The sequence below is a fragment of the Symphalangus syndactylus genome, chromosome 13, assembly GCF_028878055.3.
Source record: "Symphalangus syndactylus isolate Jambi chromosome 13, NHGRI_mSymSyn1-v2.1_pri, whole genome shotgun sequence".
NCBI lineage: Eukaryota > Metazoa > Chordata > Mammalia > Primates > Hylobatidae > Symphalangus > Symphalangus syndactylus.
Window position 1 is genome coordinate 92,696,776 of NC_072435.2, and position 21,270 is coordinate 92,718,045.

The 21,270-nt window shown below is 38.9% G+C and overlaps 1 long non-coding RNA gene across 1 annotated transcript; it reads right to left on the minus strand.

Moving 5' to 3' along the window:
- Window positions 1-1,190: 1,190 nt before the first annotated feature.
- LOC129460583 (uncharacterized) lies at window positions 1,191-21,063 on the minus strand. Its single transcript, XR_008650266.1, has 3 exons — window positions 21,016-21,063; window positions 19,822-19,884; window positions 1,191-1,245 (listed from the first exon to the last, which is right to left on the minus strand). It is a non-coding gene; the product is annotated as an uncharacterized lncRNA (long non-coding RNA).
- Between the last annotated feature and the right edge of the window lie 207 nt (window positions 21,064-21,270).

Sequence of the window (21,270 nt, forward strand, 5' to 3'; positions counted from 1 at the left end):
AGTAAAAAGACATTAACTAAATGTAATACACAAAACAGGACCAGATCTTGGTTTGGAAAAAATTAGCTCTCAAAGTTATGCTCAAGAAAATTGAAGAAATTTGAATGTGGATTATGTGGACCATATTAGGGAGTTGCTGTTACTTTCGAAAGGCATGATAATGCTGTCACGGTTATGTAGGAGTCTGTCTTTTTTTTTTTTTTTTTTTTTGGAGCTACATTTTGAAGCATTAAGGGTGAAGTGATATGATGTCTGTAACTTTGTAACAGCTTAATAAAAAAATGGATATGAGAATAGAGAGATGAAGCAAATATGGCAACATGTGAACACTTGCTCTACATACTTGATAAATGGATTTTCATTGTCCTGTTCTTCTTTATATACTTGAACAATCTCACATTCAAAAGTCAGCACAAAAGGAAAAACAGGAATATGAACAAAATTCCCTCTAGCATTGCCAGATGAAAAAATTGGTTTCTACTTAGGCTTCATGTTGTATAAAAAATATGTGTTTTTAAACACTAGACTCATACTTAGCCTAGGAAGATGCCGACGCTAGAAGGGGCCCGTGGAGAACTAAGAACCAAAGAGCAGCAGGTCTGGGTGTGCCACATCACACTCAGGTGGATGCTCGTGGACTAGAATGGAGGGCAGAAGCACCTGCACTATGCAAATTGCTGATTTCACTCTTCGTAATTAGTTTTGCCTGGCTGATATAATTGACTCTACTATGGATTCAAGACATCCATGTTGCAACTATAATACAATTTTTTGGAAACTTTACACCACTATGTACACAATTTAATAAACATTACTCAAATAGTGTAGCTCCTCATTCTTTCAGATCAATAAGTCCCTGTCTTTGTATTGTTTCCACTTGAATTTTGGAGGAAGGTGGAATTTTAAGCATATGACTGGTTTGTAGGGTAAGTCATTATGAGCCAACGCTTATGAGTTTCTTGAGGCAGGGGTGGATTCATGTGGGAGTTGAAGCTTATACAGTTTTGAGGGTGTCTTTAAAAAAATACAGAATTACGAGTGCAAAAATAGATATAAAAGTGAATGTTTAGAATGAGGAAAGAAATCACAACAAATTTTAAAAAATCTGTCAAAGTCTATAAATATAAGATTCAGGAAAAGAAATATTTTTAAAAATAACTTTCTGACACATATAATATTTTTACTTACACTTTTTTGGTGCATTCTTTAACTCTTCATCTGACAACAAACTTGGAAAATTATTTTCTGTATAGAAAGAAAAAGATAATCTCATCTTTCCTCTGGCACAGCTGATTTATTCATTACTGAAAGCTTTGAAAAATCTCCTATGTCTTAAAAGTTTGCTATTGGTCATGTCATATATATTATTGAAATTATTGTTGAATTTGGGAAAACTTCTACAAGTGTCTTTTACAGATGAGTTGTAAGACCTCAGTTCATTGCAAGTTTTCATGTGCAGTAACTAATCACAAATTCTCTTTGAATTGACAACATTTGTTAACCAGTTTTTCACCAACTTATTATTATGAGTTTTTAGTCAGTCCTGAAAATTCATGTCACTAGCCTGAGTTAGGGCAGTGAGTAATATTTCTGCAAGCCATTCCTAGCCCAGGACAACTAGCAATCACTTAAGTATGCACAGAAATGACAGGAAATCACATGAATATATTCTATAAACCAAAACCGAATGTATCTTCATTCAACGCCTCCTTTTCTGGAGCCCCCAAATATCCCTGATTACTTGATACCATCGGGCACTAGGGAAACGTGCGATTGGAAAGCTAGCAGGGAAAAGAGACAGCAGTGGATAAACTATATGATTTTTGCAATTTTTTTTTTTTTTTTTTTGGAGGCAGAGTTTCACTCTTGTCACCCAGGCTGGAGTGCAATGGTGCAATCTCGGCTCACTGTAACCTCTGCCTCCTGGGTTCCAGCTATTCTCCTGCCTCAGCCTCCCGAGTAGCTGGGATTACAGGCACCTCTCACTGTGCCCAGCTAGATTTTTGCAAATTTTATAAAAGCTATGAAAATATCAACACATTGCTAGGGTCCCTCTCAGGGCCTTGGAAGGGGGCTGTGCAAATAAAGGCCCTGGAGTTGGACTCAGTAGCTTTCTGGTAAATCCTACTGTGCTTGAGGTAAGCTTTTCTTCATTTCACATAAACTTATAGTATCTAGCGGAGTGTCTTGTTTACAATGAGCTGTTGCTGGTTGTTAAAATTAATTTCAGTGTAAGTTGCTTTCTTTGGTAATATTTTATATAGTATGATATATGTTATTTAAGACCTTCAAATAAAATAAGCCATGAAGAAAATACTTTTCAAATACTATTATTCAAACTTCTCTCTTTATAACTCATATATCTCTAAAGAATTTTCTGGTGCTGTAGTTTTTAAGCCTGGTTGCACAAACCCGACGAGTATGACATGTGCACTGGTATTTTTAAAAAAACTCTCTAGGTGATTCTAATGTTTAGCCAGAAATTGATATCTACTCTTCTAATGGTTGAAATTCCTTTTATTTTTTACTTTTTAGCTTAAACGTCAAAATATTATTTTAGTTCTCTCTGGGCTCTTTTGAATGAAATATAAGGATATGAGATTCAGGAAATATGATATACATGCATAGCACAATTGGCCCTAAGTAAAATATATCTTTGCTAAAAAGCAATCATGCAGGTAAAAATTCCTATTTCTGTAGAATGCAGTACCATGGTGTACTGACAGTACCAGATATGAGTCAGATAATGTGAACAGCTCCTAATTAAACATAACATTAATTTTCTATCAAGCATCCTCTGTTGTTCTTGAAGGTAAATGCAATTTTGTTTGTATAACAAAGGGTGTCTTAAAGGGATCAGCTACGAGAATGTTTCAAACAGGAAAGTGTCCAGCATGATAAATCTATTCCAGTTCATCAAACACCCATGCGTTCTCACTGTGGCTCAGGTAACCTACTGAATTAGGCAGAATAGTCAACTGGCTGCTGCTCTCTCATCTCTCAAAATGGACTGTGCATTACACATGATTAATTTCAGTCTGTACACACTGAGTGTATTGACCTTATTTCGATTACAGTAGCTAAGCTGGAGAATAACTATAGCCATTTTTAAGGTGATGAAAGAAAATTAGAATTAAGAACATTTTTGTGAGATATTTTAATGTTTCACAAGTTATCAGATATCTGAATACAGGCTTACTTTTGATCTTTTCATGGAGATGTTTTATTTTTTTAATTAAGAAAATTCCACATGCCTCTCTTTCAGTTATTTCACCCAAATCTTTATATATACTCAGATATGTCATGTCTCTCTACCTCAATTTACATAGGTCATTTATCAACAATCATGTCCCTTGAGAGGTTATCCATAACCACTAATCTAAGACAGCAGCCCCCATCACTCTGTCTCTACTGGCCCTGCTTTATTTTAATTCACAGCAATCATCATCATCTGACATTACATTAAACATCTATCATCTGTCTTCTATCTATCCATCTGTTTCTGTCTTCTATCTACCTTCTATCTATCTATCATATCTTCTATCTATCTATCTATCTATCTGTCTATCTATCTATCTATCTCTGTTACTTGCTCATTATCTATCTTCTCCATTGAAATATAGGCTTCATGCAGAAAGCCTGTATTTATAAGTTTTAAGTTTTATTAACTGCTGAGCTCTCTGTCTAGCATATAATAGACCCTCAATAAATATTAACTGAGAAAAAATAATGTCAACCAACAAATATCTATTCTGTCTGTTGCCTTGTATGTGTGGAGTAAGAGAGACCCTATTCCTGCTTTCATGATTTGGACAGTTTAGCTGGAAAGAAGCAGCTACTATTTTTTTAAGTATTCTGAGGAAAAAACATTGTGCCTCTAGTCTAACTGCTACCTATTAACTTTAGGAAAACTATATATCTAGAGTTTTATTTGCTCTACCATGTAGAAGATGGAAAGAGCAGAATCTTACCCTTTAGAAAGTTATTTCAGCTTTCTGTTGTTTCTGTTTCTCCTTTATGGTTTCACCTATCAGGCCATTAGGTAGGCAGAAACAACAAAGTTTTTGGATGGTTTCTGTCCCAGTTAATATAATAAAATTTGATTAATTTTAACTTTTAATTTTAGAGTTATCTTGGCTGATAAAGCAATATTATCAACTAAATAACTGAGTATAAAACAAGTACAGAAAACAAAACAATATAAATAGCAAGGGGGACTCAGGAAATCTTTAATAATAAATATAAAAATTAACACTGAGTACTTTGTATTCTCAGAACTATAAAATAAATGAATTTAATATACTACAGTATTCTTAGGACCTATTATCTTTTTACAGAGGAGGAAACCGAGTTATGGAGGGATTAATAACTTGTAGTTTTTTAAGTACAGCGGCAGGAGTAGCACCACTGTCTGGCTCTACTCTTCTCTTTCTTAAGCTGATGTGTTTTGTGGTATCTCTGTCTAACTAGGCTTCCTCATCTGGGGGCATACTCCCCTGTTAAGGCAGTCTTTGTTTCGCCTTCCCTTTCAGGAATCTCCAATCCTTCGGAATTTTCTGCTGTTCTGAGCTCTGCAGCGCGTTGCTGCATGGCTGCTCTCCTTATGTGATTGCTTTTGGCTCTTGGACTCTATGTGACATTGCCTTTCCTCCCTGATAACATTGCGAAGGAGAGAAGTCTCTCTGTGAGTCTGTTCCAACATGATTCTAATCTCACTTTGAATGAGACTCGAAAGTAAGAACTTTATAGCTGTGGGGTCTCTCAGTTACAGCAACTACATTTTGCCATATTGACAAGAATTGGCAGGTGATGCAAGTATAATGCTTTCTACAGCATGCCTCCCTCTACTCCCATCCCATGCCCTCCTTCTAATTCTGCTGCTTTAGAGTGTGGATCAAACCACAGTTGTCATTTGACTGTTCAACACATCACATGCACAGAATTCTTTACTCCATTTGTTTTCAGTGGGGGACACAGAACAGCTGTCAATCTTGACTGCTTTGGCCAAAAAATGTTTTCTGGGTACATTTTAAAGATTAACATAACAAACTGTTAAACTTTTTTACTTGGCAGTGCTGCTTCTCCTCAGTTGGCTTGAGGGGAAAACCCCCAGTGAAGAAACAGAAAGAATTTTACATCTTCCCCACATTCTAAGATGATCATCTCGTCATCAATTACAGAAATGAAGTTCACTCATTTCTGAAGTGCATGGGTTAGACACCAAAGCAAAAATGTCAAGTAGCTTTTTCTCTCTTTTTATTTTATACACAAGGTGGATTTTAAAAAGCCACATTTGAACAACAATTGAGTACACCAGAAGTAGAAAATAGCAAAGTTTGGTAATATTCTTGGAGGAAAAAAATTACAAAATACCCGAAAGGAAATTAATATAGTGATAAACATTGATTATAGTCAGAAGAGTTGTTTTAAACAATCAAACATGTTTCAAAAAGCGAAATTATTCAAATATATGTCAAACACATGATTCAAGCAGTTATTTATTTGTAATCGAACTATGTTATTAAGAATTTGAGTGCTCATATGTTTCAAGACTTTGACTGGTTCCATGCATCTGAATCAAACATGGAATCTTCTGGCAGAAAAGGAATCACTAGGGATTGTTCAATCCGGGCCCTCTGATCCTATTATGAGGAATATTTAAACCACCCAATCTGATAGGTGATTATCTATTGCTTATCCTATTTTAAAGACTCCAGGGATGTAGAGTCTCCAGCGTATCCTCATTACCTGTTCAAATACTTAACACTTCGGTTGCTGGATAATTCTATACAGCTCTCTTGAAAAGAAAGGAAAGAAGATTCAGGGATTACTGATGTCTGTAACAATGACATAGCAGGAGTGAGAGTGGGGGTATAATGAAACAGAACGAAAAAAAATGATAAGATTAGAAAAAGCTGAACATTTTAAGGAATAAGTCAGACTGAGAGTTCATTATCTGAGAAAGGAACAGAAAATACACCTCACCAGAGATAGAGAGAAAGGATCTGCTGGAGTAAATTAATTCCATAATTTAAGGACTCAAAGTAGGAATACTTCTATATTTATATAGAGTCAGCTGATAAGGGTGCTGAGCAATGAAGTGGAAGTGGAGGAGAAGAGTCTGTGTTGCAGTTATCAATAACCGTTTTATTATTTGCTCATATTTGTAGGTCAGGGATTTAGGCAGGTCTCAGCTGGGTGTGATTCTTCTGTTCCATATGGCATCAACAAAGGCCACTAGGTAGCATTTATCTGGCAGACAAAGTGCTCTGGTGGGTTGAAGAAGGATACATTCACATGTTGGCCCCTTGGCAGAATGGTTGGAAGGGTGAGGCTCAAGTGGGGCTGTCAATCAGAACACCTCCATGTGAGCTTTCTAGCATATAGGGTCCCAGTGCCATTGGACTTCTTACATGACAGTTCAGGATTCTTGGAGTGCTGCATGGAGAGCAGAAAGAAGCTGCAAGGTATGGTCTAGCCTCAGAGTCCCAGAATGTCACTTCCTCTCTATTCTAGTGATTAAAAAAAGTCACTAAGACCAGTCCAGAATATGAAGGCAAAGAATGAGACTCCCACTCTTAATGGAAGGGGTGGCAAAGAATCTGTGGCCTTTTTAAATCCACCACCATCTATGGTAGTCTTGCTGAGCAAGCTTTTGGGGAAGTAATATGATAAAAGTAAGATAGACCCAATTAGGATTTAGAATCAAGTAACAACTGATGTGGCTATATTTGTATCCAAGTAGAATTACAAATAAGCTAATGGGCTTGAGTGAGAAGTGCCTGCTCTTGTGTGATCCTGGGGCTCACCCAGTGTCACAAACAGAATGAGTGAAGGTGAATGGAAAAAATAAATTTCAGCTCTTTCTCTGCAGTTGAACAAAAAAATTATTGAGTACCTCACCTCCTTATGCTGATTTATAGTATATGCTAGGGACCTCCAAAAAGCAATATAGTCCCTTCCCCTAAGAAGCTCATACTCTGTAGGAGTAAAACGAATGCAGTAGTAGAATAGAATTGTAAACATACAGGAAAATTTATGAAATTTTAGAAATTCAGAAGACTTACTGATATGGATGTGACTAATCTTGCCAGTTCAGGCTCACAGGAAACTTCATGGAGAGACAAAATCCATGCAATGTTTCCATGAAGAGGAAGAGTTTGTCAAATGGACTGGGCAAAGCAAACAGAATATGCAAAGGCAAAGACACCTGGAGAACCATGGTGTGTGTCTGTGTGTAGCTGTGTATGTGTGTGTGTGTGTGTGTGCGCGCACGCACGTAGGCACTGCAAATAGTTTAATGTGTCGAAGAAGGAGTGAGAGTAAACAAAACTGGAGATGAAAGCAGTGGCCTTATGTTTAAAAAACAATCTTGCATTTCATATATTTGATTCTAAAAGTTAGTAGATGTCATTGTAGTGTTTTAAGCAGAAGTCTAACATGATAAGGTTTCGTGTTTCAGGAAGACTTCTCCTGGCCATGATGAAGTTGAGAGCCTGGCTTGAGCAAGCCACCTCCTACTCTCAGTAACTGGCAAGTTAACAGGTACTTAGCAATTATCCAGAAATCCTTTCTTACAACAAACTGAAATTCCTCTTGCTTTAATTCAAACCCATTTTTTCTTGTTGGGTTCTTGGAATATTTGCTGTTGATGCATTAAGTTGTACTTCTAGTTTTTCTTTCTTTCCCTGACTTGAGAAGCCTTTCCCTCTTGATAGTCTAAGAACGTACTTCACAGCCCTATTACCTGCTCCATAGAATATATATCTGATGGGAGATGCTGTCATCACAGCCTTAAGATCTGTCTGCCCAGTGAGTTTTGGGAGATCAAAACAGAAAGAAATTCTTCAGTTCTGGCGTAGAGCAGGTTCATATGTTTGGGTTTTTATATTAAGGAATTTATTTCAGTTTGATATTCTTTATGTTATTATTTTCTTCTACCATTTTATAAATCCTTCTTGGGCTACAAACCACTTCCAAGCACTTCAGTACCTAAGCTGCTCAGCAATAGGCCTTTGAAACCAGGCCATGATGAGCTGGTTTCACATTGAAGGTATATAAAAATATGTTCTTTATGTTAGACCAAGATTACTTCTCAGGATTAGAGAAGACTATATACATATACTATATACAATTGTCCCTCCTTGGGGGATTTGTTCTAGGACCTCTGAAAATGTCAAAATCCAAGGATGCTTAATTCATTGTCATAAAATGGTGTAGTATTTGCATATAACCTATGCGCATCCTCTACATACCTGAAATCATCTCTAGATTACTTATAATACCTGACACAGTGTAAATTCTGTGTAAACAGTTGTCATACTGTATTGTCTAAGGAATAATGACAAGAACAAGAAGTCTGTACAAATTCAGTGTAGATACAACTGTTCATTTAAAAAAAATTTTTTTGATTGGTGATTGAATGGTTGAATCCATAAGTGCAGAACCCTTGGATACGGAAAGCCAACTGTAGTTGTACAGGCATGTGCCACCATGCCCAGCTAATTTTTTGTATTTAGTAGAGATGGGGTTTCACCATGTTGGTCAGCTCGTCTCGAACTCTTGACCTCAGGTGATCCACCCACCTCCACCTCCCAAAGTGCTGGGATTACAGGTGTGAGCCACCATGCCCGGCCTCAGTTGTATGACATTTAAATCAACTTTCTGGTAATCAACTCATTTGCATAACATTTAAATCAATTTTCAGGTAAGACTGCTGGGCTCTAATGTAGAAAAAGTTAAAAATCTGTTTAGTTAAATACTATACTTGCATAAAAGTTTTTACCACTTACCACTCACCTCCTAAAACAATTGTCAAAATTGCTTAATTAGGAGGCAGAGAAATGAACATGATGGAAGAAATGTGAATGCAGTTTAACATTAAAAAGACTGAGATTGCAGGCCAGGCATGGTAAATCATGGCTGTAATCCCAGCACTTTGGGAGGCCAAGGTGGGTGGATCATTTGAGGTCAGGAGTTCGAGACCAGCCTGGCCAACATGATGAAACCCTGTCTCTACTGAAAATACAAAAATTAGCCAGGATTGGTGGTACATGTCTGTAATCCCAGCTACTCTGGAGGCTGAGGCAGGAGAATTGCTTGAACCCAGGAGGCAGAGGTTGCAGTGAGCGGAGATCGCACCACTGCACTCCAGCCTGGGCAACAGAGCAAGACTCCATCTCAAAACAAAACAAAATAAAACAAAACAAAACCTGAGATTGCTTCCCCCTAACTTACTGGATACCTTAGCTACTCTATAGGAGTGTGGAGTATACGTTTGGTCTCTAAATTAAGTAGTGAAGGAAATGAATATACAAGACTTTCATGTATCTTCTCTCAGGCCTAGGTCTACTTGTGAACAAGAAACATCCTGAAACAGAAAGATGTATCCAAGTGACTGAAATCATAGTTATTTTATAAGCTGAGTGCATCCTGGTAAAGTAGAAAAACACAGGTTGAATGAATACTAATTTACATGGTATTACATAAATTACTAAGCTCAGTTTTTCTATCTTTAAAATGGAAATAATAATACTTACCCTGTCTACCTCAATCAATATGTGCTGAAGGCTGTTTGTGCACCAAGCACTTTGCTAGACCTGAGGATATCTAGTAAACTAGTTTAGAATCATGTGTCTGTTAAGAAGAAGGTAAGTCAACCCAGAATTTTATTGAGGGTTATTGAAGTTGCAAAAGTTGCTCTGAGAATACAGAGAAGGTGGCCAGGGATGGGAATAAGGAAACTCTTGGGATGGGTAACATTTGAGATGAGTGTTTAAAGCTGAGATAAGAGAGATTAGAAATAAGTAGGAGGAAGGCATCTTCAGTACATCAGCAAGAAATAAAGGGAAGCACAAGAGTTCTATGATGACATAGGAGAAAGAAAGAGAGAAAGTGAGAGAGAGGACGGAAGACCCAAAATAGCAGAGGCCTAACAAGATGGAGGTTCTTTTCTTTCTCATGTAAACGTTGGGCCCAGGGCTACTCTGGCACTTCATGGTATAAGGAGCACGTGTTTCTTTCATTTTGTTGTGCCACATGTGGCCTCATTCTCAAAGTTCCCTTAAAGTCCAAGATAGCAGCTTTAACCCCAGCCACAAAAGCCACATTCCCATAAGTAGGAAGGAGCAAAGGAAGGAAGTCACTCTTCCTAATCCATATGGTATTTACTTATACCACTTATATTCTGGGATCACTTCTAGATGAAAGCAAGATCTAGAAATATAGTCTTTATTCTGGGCAGCCATGTGCCCAGATACATGTGGTGATAGCTCTGACTGAAGCAAGGAGAATGATCTCTGGGAGACACTTCTGGTGTCTGAGAGTATGTGGTGTGTGCATGCGTGTATATGCATTTGTGCCCAGGCATGTGTATGTGGCTGTGCCCAGGTTTCAGAGGCAAGGTTAAGCAGCATAGATGGAATGAAAAGATACCTAATCAGAAGTTACATTGTTGTGAAAAGTTATATTGCAAATGGATAAAGCATGTTATAAAATTAAGGAATTATTCTAGGACAAATAGATATTTTAGTGGTTACATATTTAATGTTAAAAAACCAGCCCAGGTTTATAACACGTTGACTTATATATACAAACTAAATAGAATTGCTTACTTCATCATTTATGTTCCTATAACCCCTTATATCAATATTGTTATATAACATTTTTCTATTAATATTTTATGTCTTTGTTTTTCTAGACCATAAATTTTCTAGATTATAAATAATCATTTTGGTGGGGAAACTGATTCCACTGTGTAATGTTTCCTTCCATGTGGAGAGAAATCCATCAGTGTAATAATTCTGGAATCTCTACCCCTTGGGATAAAGCGGGGGCTGGGGAAATGAATGGCTTAACAGAGAGAATTTGGGATGAGAAACTCAGCATGTGCAGCCATACGCCTTCCTCTCTCCTCTCTCTTTGAGAAGGCCTGTCCCCAAATACCGTGTATTCTGCGCTCCTCCTTTATTTATGTCATTATTTATTTATTATGAGGCAGGGACTCGCTCTGTCACCCAGGCTGGAGTACGGTGGCACGATCTCAGCTCACTGCAACCTCTGCCTCCCAGGCTTAAGCGATTCTCCCACCTCAGCCTCCCAAATAGCTGGGACTACAGGCGCATGCCACCATGACCAGCTATATTTTTTCTTTTTTTGGATTTTTTGTAGAGATGGGGTTTTGCCATGTTGCCCAGGCTGGTCTCAAACTCCTGAGCTCCAGTAATCCACTTGCTTCGGCCTCCCACAGTGCTGTAATTACAGGTGCGAGCCACCGCGCCTGGCCACTGCCTTCCTCCTTTAGAGAAAAGTTTTAAAGTTCGGAGAATTAATCAACATATGTTGCAAAGGCAGATAATATTGAAGGAAAAACCAAAAAGATTAAGTTTGGGGGGAGAATATATATATGTGGAGTGGCTGAGACAGACAGATTGAGGCCTTGGTGAGGAGGATCCCAGCAGCCTATGGTACTTTGCACCCAGGACTGCTTCTATTTGTTCTTTCACCATGCCAATATTTAGTGATTGTCTGCTAGTTATTAAATGCTATTTCAGGCACTGGAGATGTAGTAGTGAACAGAGCAATGAAAAAGCCTGGCCCTCCTACAACTTATATTGTGGCTGGGGAGATAGTCAATACAGAAGTATGTTTATCTTTTTTAAAATTGCCAAATGACATGTCAAGTGGAAATCTGTGCTTTGTAAAAAATAAAGCAGGGAAAGAGAATAAGGGGTGCTGAAGTGGATGGGCGCTTTCCAGCTTAAACAGTGTGGTCAGGAAAAGCATCACTGAAAAGGTGATATTTGAGCAAACACCTGAAGCAGAGGAGGGGGTTGAGCCATGTCAAAATCTGAGGCAACAACAAGTGTGGGCTCAACTGCTATGTGGCTGTGCCCCATTTGGGAACGTTCTGGGGTAAGTGGTCCTAGGAGTATCTGCAAAGGAGCAGTGTGTGCTGGGTACAGGGAGGGTCTCCATGCATGCAGGAACCCATGTCCTGGCAGTGATGATCACTTCCTTCACTGCTAACATCCCCAGTTAGCAGTGAAGCCAACTGGGTTAAGAGAATAAACCCCTGGGAGATGTTGTGAGGGAAAGAGGCACTTATGCCCGGCACACCGACACCCCCAAATATTTCCATCCACGTGAAGAGGCGCTGCTGAGTGTGATACTCGCGACCTCGTTCCAGATCCTCACTCACTTTGGGGAAAGGAGTGATTTGTTCGATTTTGGACTTGGGCATAAGAAACTGGGTGTGTGTGCATAGTTCTGCCCCCTTTTCCTTACTGTCTCTTAGAATCTGGTCTGTGAGTTTATGTTCTTGATTGTCTTTGGCCATATGGTGAGCCTTGCAACTCACAGGAGAGGGCCGTAGTGGTTTAGAGCCCCCTGTGGCTGGATGATAGCACTCCTTATGTTTTTGTTATGCTTTAAGAAGTCCTCTTGTTTGCACATATAGAACATAGTTTTCTTTATCAGCTTTAACAGAAAAAAATAATAACTTGATCTTTATTATTACTTTGTGTCTCTCTCTCTCTTTTTTTTTTTGAGGTAGTGTCTCGCTCTGTCACCCAGGCCCAGGCTGGAGTGCAAATGGCACAATCTCAGTTCACTGCAACCTCTGCCTCCTGGATTCAAGCAATTCTCCTGCCTCAACTTCCCAAGTAGCTGGGATTACAGGTGCCTGCCACCTCGCCTGGCTAATTTTTATATTTTTAATAGAGAAAGGGTTTCACTGTATTGGCCAGGCTGGTCTCGAACTCTTGACCTCAAGTGATCTGCCTGCCTCGGCCTCCCAAAGTGCTGGGATTACAGGTGTGAGCCACCGTGCCCAGCCTATTATTACTTTTGTCTTATTTCTCAATTGGGTCAGAATTTTGGTAAGGATGGGAAGTGCTATGGATTGAGAACTCTCAAACCCCAAGATTGTATATCTATCTATCTATCTATCTATCTATCTATCTATCTATCTATCTATCTATCTAATCTGTTATTCACATAATGAATCGTGAATGAATGGGTAGCTGGGTGACAATGTTAAAGTGGGTTTGTGCTCTTATGATTGACCTTGATAACTTTTGGAACTCATTCATTTGATAAAAAGGGTAATATATTTTAGATATAAATAGGCAAAGCTCAAACTGATAGATACGTTAAGAAAAAGACACCAAAGGCATAGTAGTATAGAGCCAGATTTTTTTTTTTATTGTAAAGGGTGAGGCTTTATATTCACCAGTATAGTCACTTGGTGGCATTTAAGTTTGAAAGGATAGATCTGATTGAAATTGCTGTGAATATATTTTTTACATAACTGCCTAGATTCTCCTAGGGGGAAAAATCACATCCTTGGTCTTTGATGTCTTTGAAAGCTTCATTCTGTCAGACCAGTGCTCTTAAAATGAGAATAATAGGCCAGCGTGGTGGCTCACACCTGTAATCCCAGCACTTTGGGAGGCCGAGGCAGGTGGATCACGAGGTCAGGAGTTCAAGACCAGCCTGGCCAAGATGGTGAAACCCTGTCTCTACTAAAAATGCAAAAAAAAAAAAAAAAAAAAAAAAAAACTTAGCTGAGTGTGGTGGCAGGCACCTGTAATCCCAGCTGCTCGGGAGTCTGAGGCAGAGAATTGCTTGAACCCAGGAGGCGGAGTTTGCAGTGAGCCAAGATTGTGCCACTGCATTCCAGCCTGGGCGACAGAGTGAGACTGCGTCTCAAAAAACAACAACAACAAAAATGAGAATAATAAAAGTGGTCACTGTTTCTGCCTGACACCATCACTTCAGAACTCAGTCTGTCCTAAAACCAGAGATGAGGCTTTGCTTGTACCTTAGTTATATCCCTGGGAGGGAGAGAGGGAGCAAGAACCTGGATATTGTGAAAAATAGTGGATGTTACGATTAGTAAGAGGCATTTTCTAAGCTAGATAACAGTGAGAACATTTGTGAAACTGCAGAGTTTTGAGAGAGTGCTGAAAGGTCTGAATGTCTGAGGAAGGGTGTTGCTGTAAAGACAGTCAGAGATAACCATATCCATGTGTTACCTTAACACCATCCCTGGGCTTTTTCACCTTTGAGTCTGGTGCCAATCATCATCCCAAAAGACACAATTTCAAATGCCATAATCTTCAATGTTGACATCCCAAAAGATCAAAATCCCTAGTCAAATATTCCTAACGTCTAAAATCCCACAAATCACACTCCTGAAAGATTAAAATCCAGAACCTTGAAATTGTCTAAAGCTGAACTCTGAGAAAGTGATGAGTGAATTTTTGCTGTGTGCAGGATAGTTGCTTCATGTGAGTTATTTATTGTGAGTTGCATCATGTTAGGAGGAACTATTATCTTGTTATTATTTTTATTTGGAAATTAAGTATGGCTTAAGGAGATGCATTTGAGTGCTAAGTTGACAAGGGATGGATTTGTGGACTTTAGTTGTCAACTTGACTGGATCAAGGAATACCTAGAAACCTAGTGAAGTATTGTTTTGGGTGTGTCTGTGAGAGCGTTTCCAGAGATTAGTGTGTGAGTCTGAGTAGACTAGGTGAGGAAGATCTGCCCTAAATGTTGTTAGGCACCCTCTGATCAGCAGGGGCACGGAGAGAACAAATACAGGGAGCCAATTAGTTTCTCTCTGAGAGCGGACACAGATTTTTCTTTCACTGCCTTGAACATCAGAACTCCAGGCTCATGGGCCTTTGGATTCCAGGACTAAGAGTCCACTCCCCTGGGTTCTAAGGCTTTCCACTTCAAACTGAGGGCTACACCATTGGCTTCCCTAGTTCTGGGGCCCTCAGGCTTGTCCTGAGCCACTCTATCAGCATCTCAGGGTCTCCAGCTTGCAGACAGCCTGTTGTGGGACTTCTCAGCCACCATAATCCCATGAGCCAATTCCCCTCTCATGTATCTACATACATATCCTATAGGTTTTGTATCTCTAGAGAATCCTGACTATACTATTTGCTATTGGGGAAGGCAAATATCATTCCTTTTTACTGTATTTCTTACAATACAGTGGAAGAGATCTGTGAAATTGTTCCCTTGCAAAAAGACTGTGATAAGTTAAGTGTACAAGTGTACTTAATGGTGAAAGATAAAAGCTTAAAGGCTAATTATTGTTGGTGCTTCGAAAGCAGAAAATTGCTTAATTACAAGAGCCAGGCAATAACTAGACTTTCAAATGAGCAGCATATACTTACAAAATTTGTAGACCATAACAGCTCTCCAAATACAAGTGCAGCGAGTGTTTCAAAGATCATAGAAGTGGAAATGCAGGCAAAAAATATAAGAACTCTCCCCTGTAAAATTATTTAATTGTGAATGACTTCTGTCACTTCACACATTAGCACCAATTCACTGTGCTGTGTACTTCATTTTCACATTATTTCCAATACTGGAGATAAAAATTGTGTAAAAACTGTTAGAGAGTTCTCATTTGTTTTATACATTTTTTTGTGAGTTCGATTCCACAAAGGTGCATTATTACAATGTTGACTTTGTGGCAATGTGTGTGAGCACCGTGCATGTATGTTAAAACACTGAAACTTCTTCAATAGGTGAAGAGCTGTCTTTTTTCTACATTGGCATCTGTGAAAGATAAAAGTTTCCAAGATCTCAGCTCTTTGGGCAAATGCATATGTGGTGGTGACCCACAATGGCTTTTGCTCTATCTCATCAAGACCTAGGTTGTTCATCACCGTATTTCAGACAACTGAAGTTATGCACACAATCATGAGCCATAGCGATATGGTTTATACTTTTGCTTTTTGACCTATTTACTTAGAGTATGGCTCACTTGCCCATAACTGTTATAACTGTGCAACTGTTGTTCGTATACTTTAGTGTTTGTGTGTTTGTGCTTCCCAAAATGTGTGTGTTATTATTGCCTATTTTATTGTGTAAAGTGGCCTATAAAGTGTTCAGTCATGGTTTTTTTTGTTTGTTTGTTTGTTTTCGAGATGGAGTTTCGCTCTTGTTGCCCAGGCTGGAGTGCAGTGGTGTGATCTCGGTACACTGCAACCTCCGCCTCCTGGGTTCAAGCGATTATCCTGCCTCAGCCTCTCGAGTAGCTGGGATTACAGGCAGGTGCCACCATGCCCAGCTAATTTTTTGTATTTAGCAGAGATGGTGTTTTACCATGTTAGTCAGGCTGGTCTCGAACTCCTGACCTCAGGTGATCCACCCACCTTGGCTTCCCAAAGTGCTGGGATTACAGGCATGAGCTACCGTGCCCAGCCTCAGTCATGTTTTTATACATTTCTCAAATAAACCCCTCTTTAGAAATGTCAGTAAATCCTTTTAAGTAATTATTTTTGTTATTTTTTTCCAGAATTATATAGTTGGGATTTGGGTCTTTTGGGATTGTTATTTTTGGAATTTTTAGACTTTAGGAACTTTGATCTTTCAGGATTTCAACATTTGGGGTTACGGAATTTGGGATTGTGTCTTTCGGGATTACAGCTCAAATCCCTTTGGGTTGCTTAATGACGATTTAAGGGTTTTTTGTTTGTTTGTTTTTTCTCTTTCTGTGTAGTTACTGATGAGCCTTAGGGTTCAGACAGTGATGAGAAAATCAAAATAGGAATCATGAAAAAACCAGGTTGCTTTTCTTTTGTATTTGCTGAGCATTAGAATAATGTTTCTGTTTTTAAGTAGAAATTGTAGCATGAAGTGATACCATAATCCACATTTTGGTTCATTTGGGTGGTTTAATTTGGGTGTAATGAGATTTGCTTATATTCTACCCGGTGATAAATGTGACACCATAAACCAGCCTGGAGCTTTCTTGTGTAAACAAAAGACCAGAGAAATTAGCATTAGGACGAATGGCATTTATAAAATGTGATTAGCTTTTGAAGTAGATTTAGATCCTATTCTCTAAATTGTAAAAATCCGCCACTTCTGCCTTTTTTTGGCTCTGTTATCTGCTGAATTCAATGCTGTAAACACAAAAGTGCTCCATAAATATACTCTGGTGATGACAGACTTGGATATAAAAGCAAAATGGTACTTAAAATTGCTCAAGTAAGTTGGTTCTAGTTAGACTTTTTAAAGGCCGTGGTGGTATACTTTGTTAGAATCCCCAGCTTTCTTTAAATGATGACGAAAGGTAGCCAGTGCTGTCTCTGTTATGCCTCTGAGTGTCTAATATAAAAATGAATTAGGAGAAAGGGGCCAGGAGACCTAGCAGAGAGCTTTGTTCTGGCAGGATGCAGGGTGGAATAATTCTGAAAATTCTCCATGAGGAATCATCCATTGATAAGCTATCATACCCTCCTCAAAAAGGGCACAGGTAGGACTGTATTAACTTGCTGTGTGAAATAATAAATTACCTTGTCCCATCTGGCACATTATAACTGCGTTGGTGGGTTTTAGCAACGTCCCTTCCCTGAGAGCTCAACATGAATGCTTTATGAATGATGGTTGAGCTCTGAGACTCCTCACAACCTTTCTTATATAAAGTTGGTAACCCATAAAACTACCATTCCTTTAAAAAATGACCAATTTTGAACAGATTTGTAAGAAAGGGAATCTTTACTTTTGCGAAATCGTATTAATGTGATTAGGGAGAAGGTTGGAAGGGAAACCATGCTGAAATATTACTATCTCAATACTGTTTGAAGACTAAAACTAGGAATAATTATACCTAACACATTCTTTAGGGATTCTTTATTTTCATAGAAATTTTGCTTAAACTAAGATCCCAGATAGGATTTTCCAAGTTGTGTTTAGAGGTTGCTTGGCTATTCTTCAAAAGGCACAAGATTGGTTTACTGGCAGTTTATGTTTGGATTTTCTTAGCAAGTATAAAATAGTCGGCACTGCAAATGTGTGAGTGTGTGTGATGGGTGAGAGTGGGGAGGGATATATTGTTCTCTCTAGCAATTTGCAGATCCGTCTGCCTGTGCAAAACCACTTCTCTCTGTGCGGGATGACTGTATATATCTATATTTTTTAGTATTTTTAGATTTTGGCCCCCTTTATTAATTCACTTTTGTCTCCAATGAGAGTGTTTCTTGCAATCCTTCTGTCTTTACATGTGCTTTGTAAACCAATAGAGAGTGAGAGCAAAATGAGTAAATGTCTTGATTGCAAACTGTTCATCGGCTTCCTTTTTTAAGAAAAATTTCACTTCTTACATTCTATACAGTTTGGAGACCTCTTAACACTTGGAGCCAGTCCTAGATCTGCTGCATGCTTTAGCTGTTCCCCTTACCTTTCACAATAATGCCTCCTTGTTCTTTTTATTCATGCAGATTTATGCTAATGATTATTTGCTATGCAAATATTTCAATTTAGTACTTATGGTAGAGAAAGCACTGACCAGCAGACCTGAAACTGAAGCTTAGCTCAGCTCTTAACTGTGAGACTTCATGTGTTTTACTTCAGCTCTCTGGTACATAGTTTTCACATCTGTAGAATGAACATTCTAGTAATTGTCTCTTAGAACTGTGATGATAATTCAGTAATTGAAAAGTTTAATAGTCTGAAACCTAATATAGGAATTAGGCACGTAGCAGAGGCTGCTCTATGTCCACCCCAATTCTCTCTCATCTTCTTCCCTAGTAATGGAGTTCTGTCTGGATCCAGACTGGGACTATATTTTGTGGCCTCTCTTGCAGCTAGATGTGACCTTGTGTTTAGGCTCTTGCCAGAGGAATAATTTACTTTCATTCACCTTGTGAGATATCTCTTATCCAGGACTTCAGCTTGCCTTCTTTCTGATGGACTGACTGGAAGGGCTATTATTAGAGTGACCTTGAAGGCCAAGTATCTTTAGACCAGTTCTCTGAATTGAATTGTGGAGCAGAGCTGTCAGCTGATCTAGAACACCTGTCCTGAGCCATTGGGTGGAAAAAAAAAAAGATTTCTATTTTGTTTGGGCCTTTGCACTTTGAAGTCTACTTGTAAGAGCAGTTTAGCTTACCATAGCTAATACCAGCGTTGTTCTTGAGTCCATGTTGATAGAGATTCACAGAGTCATAGAACTGGAAGGAGCCCTAGAGGTCATCTTGCAAACAAACAAACAAACAAAAATGCTTGGAGAGAAAATAACTTTTACTTGGCCATAAAACAAATTAATTACACAATTGGAATAAAATCTAATTTTCATTACACAACATTGTCTCTTTGTAGAGTGCGTGATAAACATGGAATCTAATCCCAACGAGATGGTATATGCAGGACATATGAATAGATTCCAAAAGTGCCTCTGTAAACTTTTTGTTAACTCCTGTAGGAATGGCAAATTAGAGAAGCACATAGACTCTTACCCAACATTTTACACTGAGATTAGAGTGGATAAGCAGGCCCTTATAGAACACAAACTTTGGGGCTTCTTTTTCCGCAGTCCCTGAGCTGGAGGGTCCATGTATCAGATGAAGGGGCACATCCCTTTGGTTCTGTGTGAGAACAGCCTCAGGGAAAAATGACCAACCTAGCAGCAGTGCTGGGTATGTTTTAGTCACAGTTTCTGAAGCTTGTGTGCTCAAAAAGATTGATCTAAAATGGCTTCTCAAAACATAATCCAAGAAGAGAGAGACAAGATTATGTTTTTAGCATTTGAACCTGAACACGCTCACTCTGTTTTAAAAGGTCTTATGAGACTGAAAAAGCCCAGGGAAACAGAAGTTGCTGTTCTCATTAAAGGAGAGAGGTATTTTTATTCATTGTTTTTATTCACATCAGTTAATTTAACATGCCTTGAAGGGCCTCTTCCAGGGTAGCGGTATTAAAGTAGCAGCTTACTCACTGATTATAAACAAACATTAGTCAAGTTTACTTACAAAAGTTGGTGCACGGATAAAAAGCAAAAGAATTACCTCCTACCTGACAGATGGAATGAGTCCCAAAGGTCTCTTCTGGTCTTGTGACAATATGCCATTTAAGAAACTTGGAATGAAATCCAAACTCTTTAACCGTGACTTGTAAATCTCTCCATGATCTGGTCTGTACCCACCCTCATCTCAAGACCCTCTTATCCTCAGCTTGCTACTGAGATGCCTCATCCCAGCAGTCTTTCTGTTCTACAACCACAACCTCTTTCATGCTGCAGGGCTTTGCACATGCTTTTCATACAGCCAGCTACTTCTTCTCTTCTTGGGTCTCAACTTAAATATCACCTCCCTTAGAGATATCTTTCTTGACCACCTACAAAAGGAAAGCTCACTCTGTTTTTCCTACACTTTAGCTTATTTCCTTCAAACCATTTATAGAAATTAATTTATGTGTCTGCTTATTTATTTTATGCTAGCATTAATCTCTTCCTCTGAATGGTGACTTAATTGGCTAATGAAGCCATTTCGACCATAAAAGGGGCAAAGTTTAATCAAGGATGGTCTGAAAACTCTATGTTGAAGCAAAGCCAGAGGTTAGGTAAGGAGAAATTGAAACTGAGAGACTAGGAATGCAGAGTGGGATTAGTGACATGAATAGGGTTTTTTTGTTTGGAATGGCAGACAGGCTGAGGTGGACTCCCAAATATAGATCAGTTTAGTAGCAAGGTTGGAAAAGAAGACCAAAGAGATCCAGAACCTGAGAAGAAGCTAGTAAAGTAAAAGTCAAGGCAAGGAAAGAGGCAAAATCTCAGACAGACTGACTGAGACCCATGTCTATGTCCAACTCTGTAGCGAGCATCTCAGCACTAGCCTGGATAGCCATGCCCAAGACTATTCTCAGTATCTCTTAGGGCGATCGTAGTGGAGGTTGTTCCTCTGGGCAAGTGACTTCACCTCCCTTGGGAGGCCATGTGATTTGTCTTTGGGTCAAACAGCTGGAAAGTGATTCTTTCATCTGTCTAGTAGTACCCCAACCAGTTCTTAACTCTGTGCCTATACCCCAACAATAAGATGTTTTCCTATAGCCTTGCTAGCTGATTTCCTTGACAGCAGTTTTGTACCTTTGGTCTAGAATCAGTTTATAAACCTTGGGCTGCCCTTCACCTTCCTCAAATTCTGAGCACTCTATGCCCCATCCATACACCAAAACCCTGTTCAGGCTTTGCTTCTTTTCACCAAAATTTACCCTTGCCTCCTTGAAGAGGAACCCAGGAATCCTGCTGGTTTGCAGTCTTCCCTCTAGTGCAGATAATTCTCTGTAGACACTGCCTTTCTGTTGTTATAGTAACGGCAGATGTGCCTTCTGGAATGTTATGTTTCCTGGGAACACTGTTGGGAGGATCAAAAGAGAGATTTACTTGATCCCAGTTCTATTTCAAATTAAAAAAAAAAAAATTCTGCACCCACAACTGTATTTGTTTTCCTGCCTTACAGAAGCCAG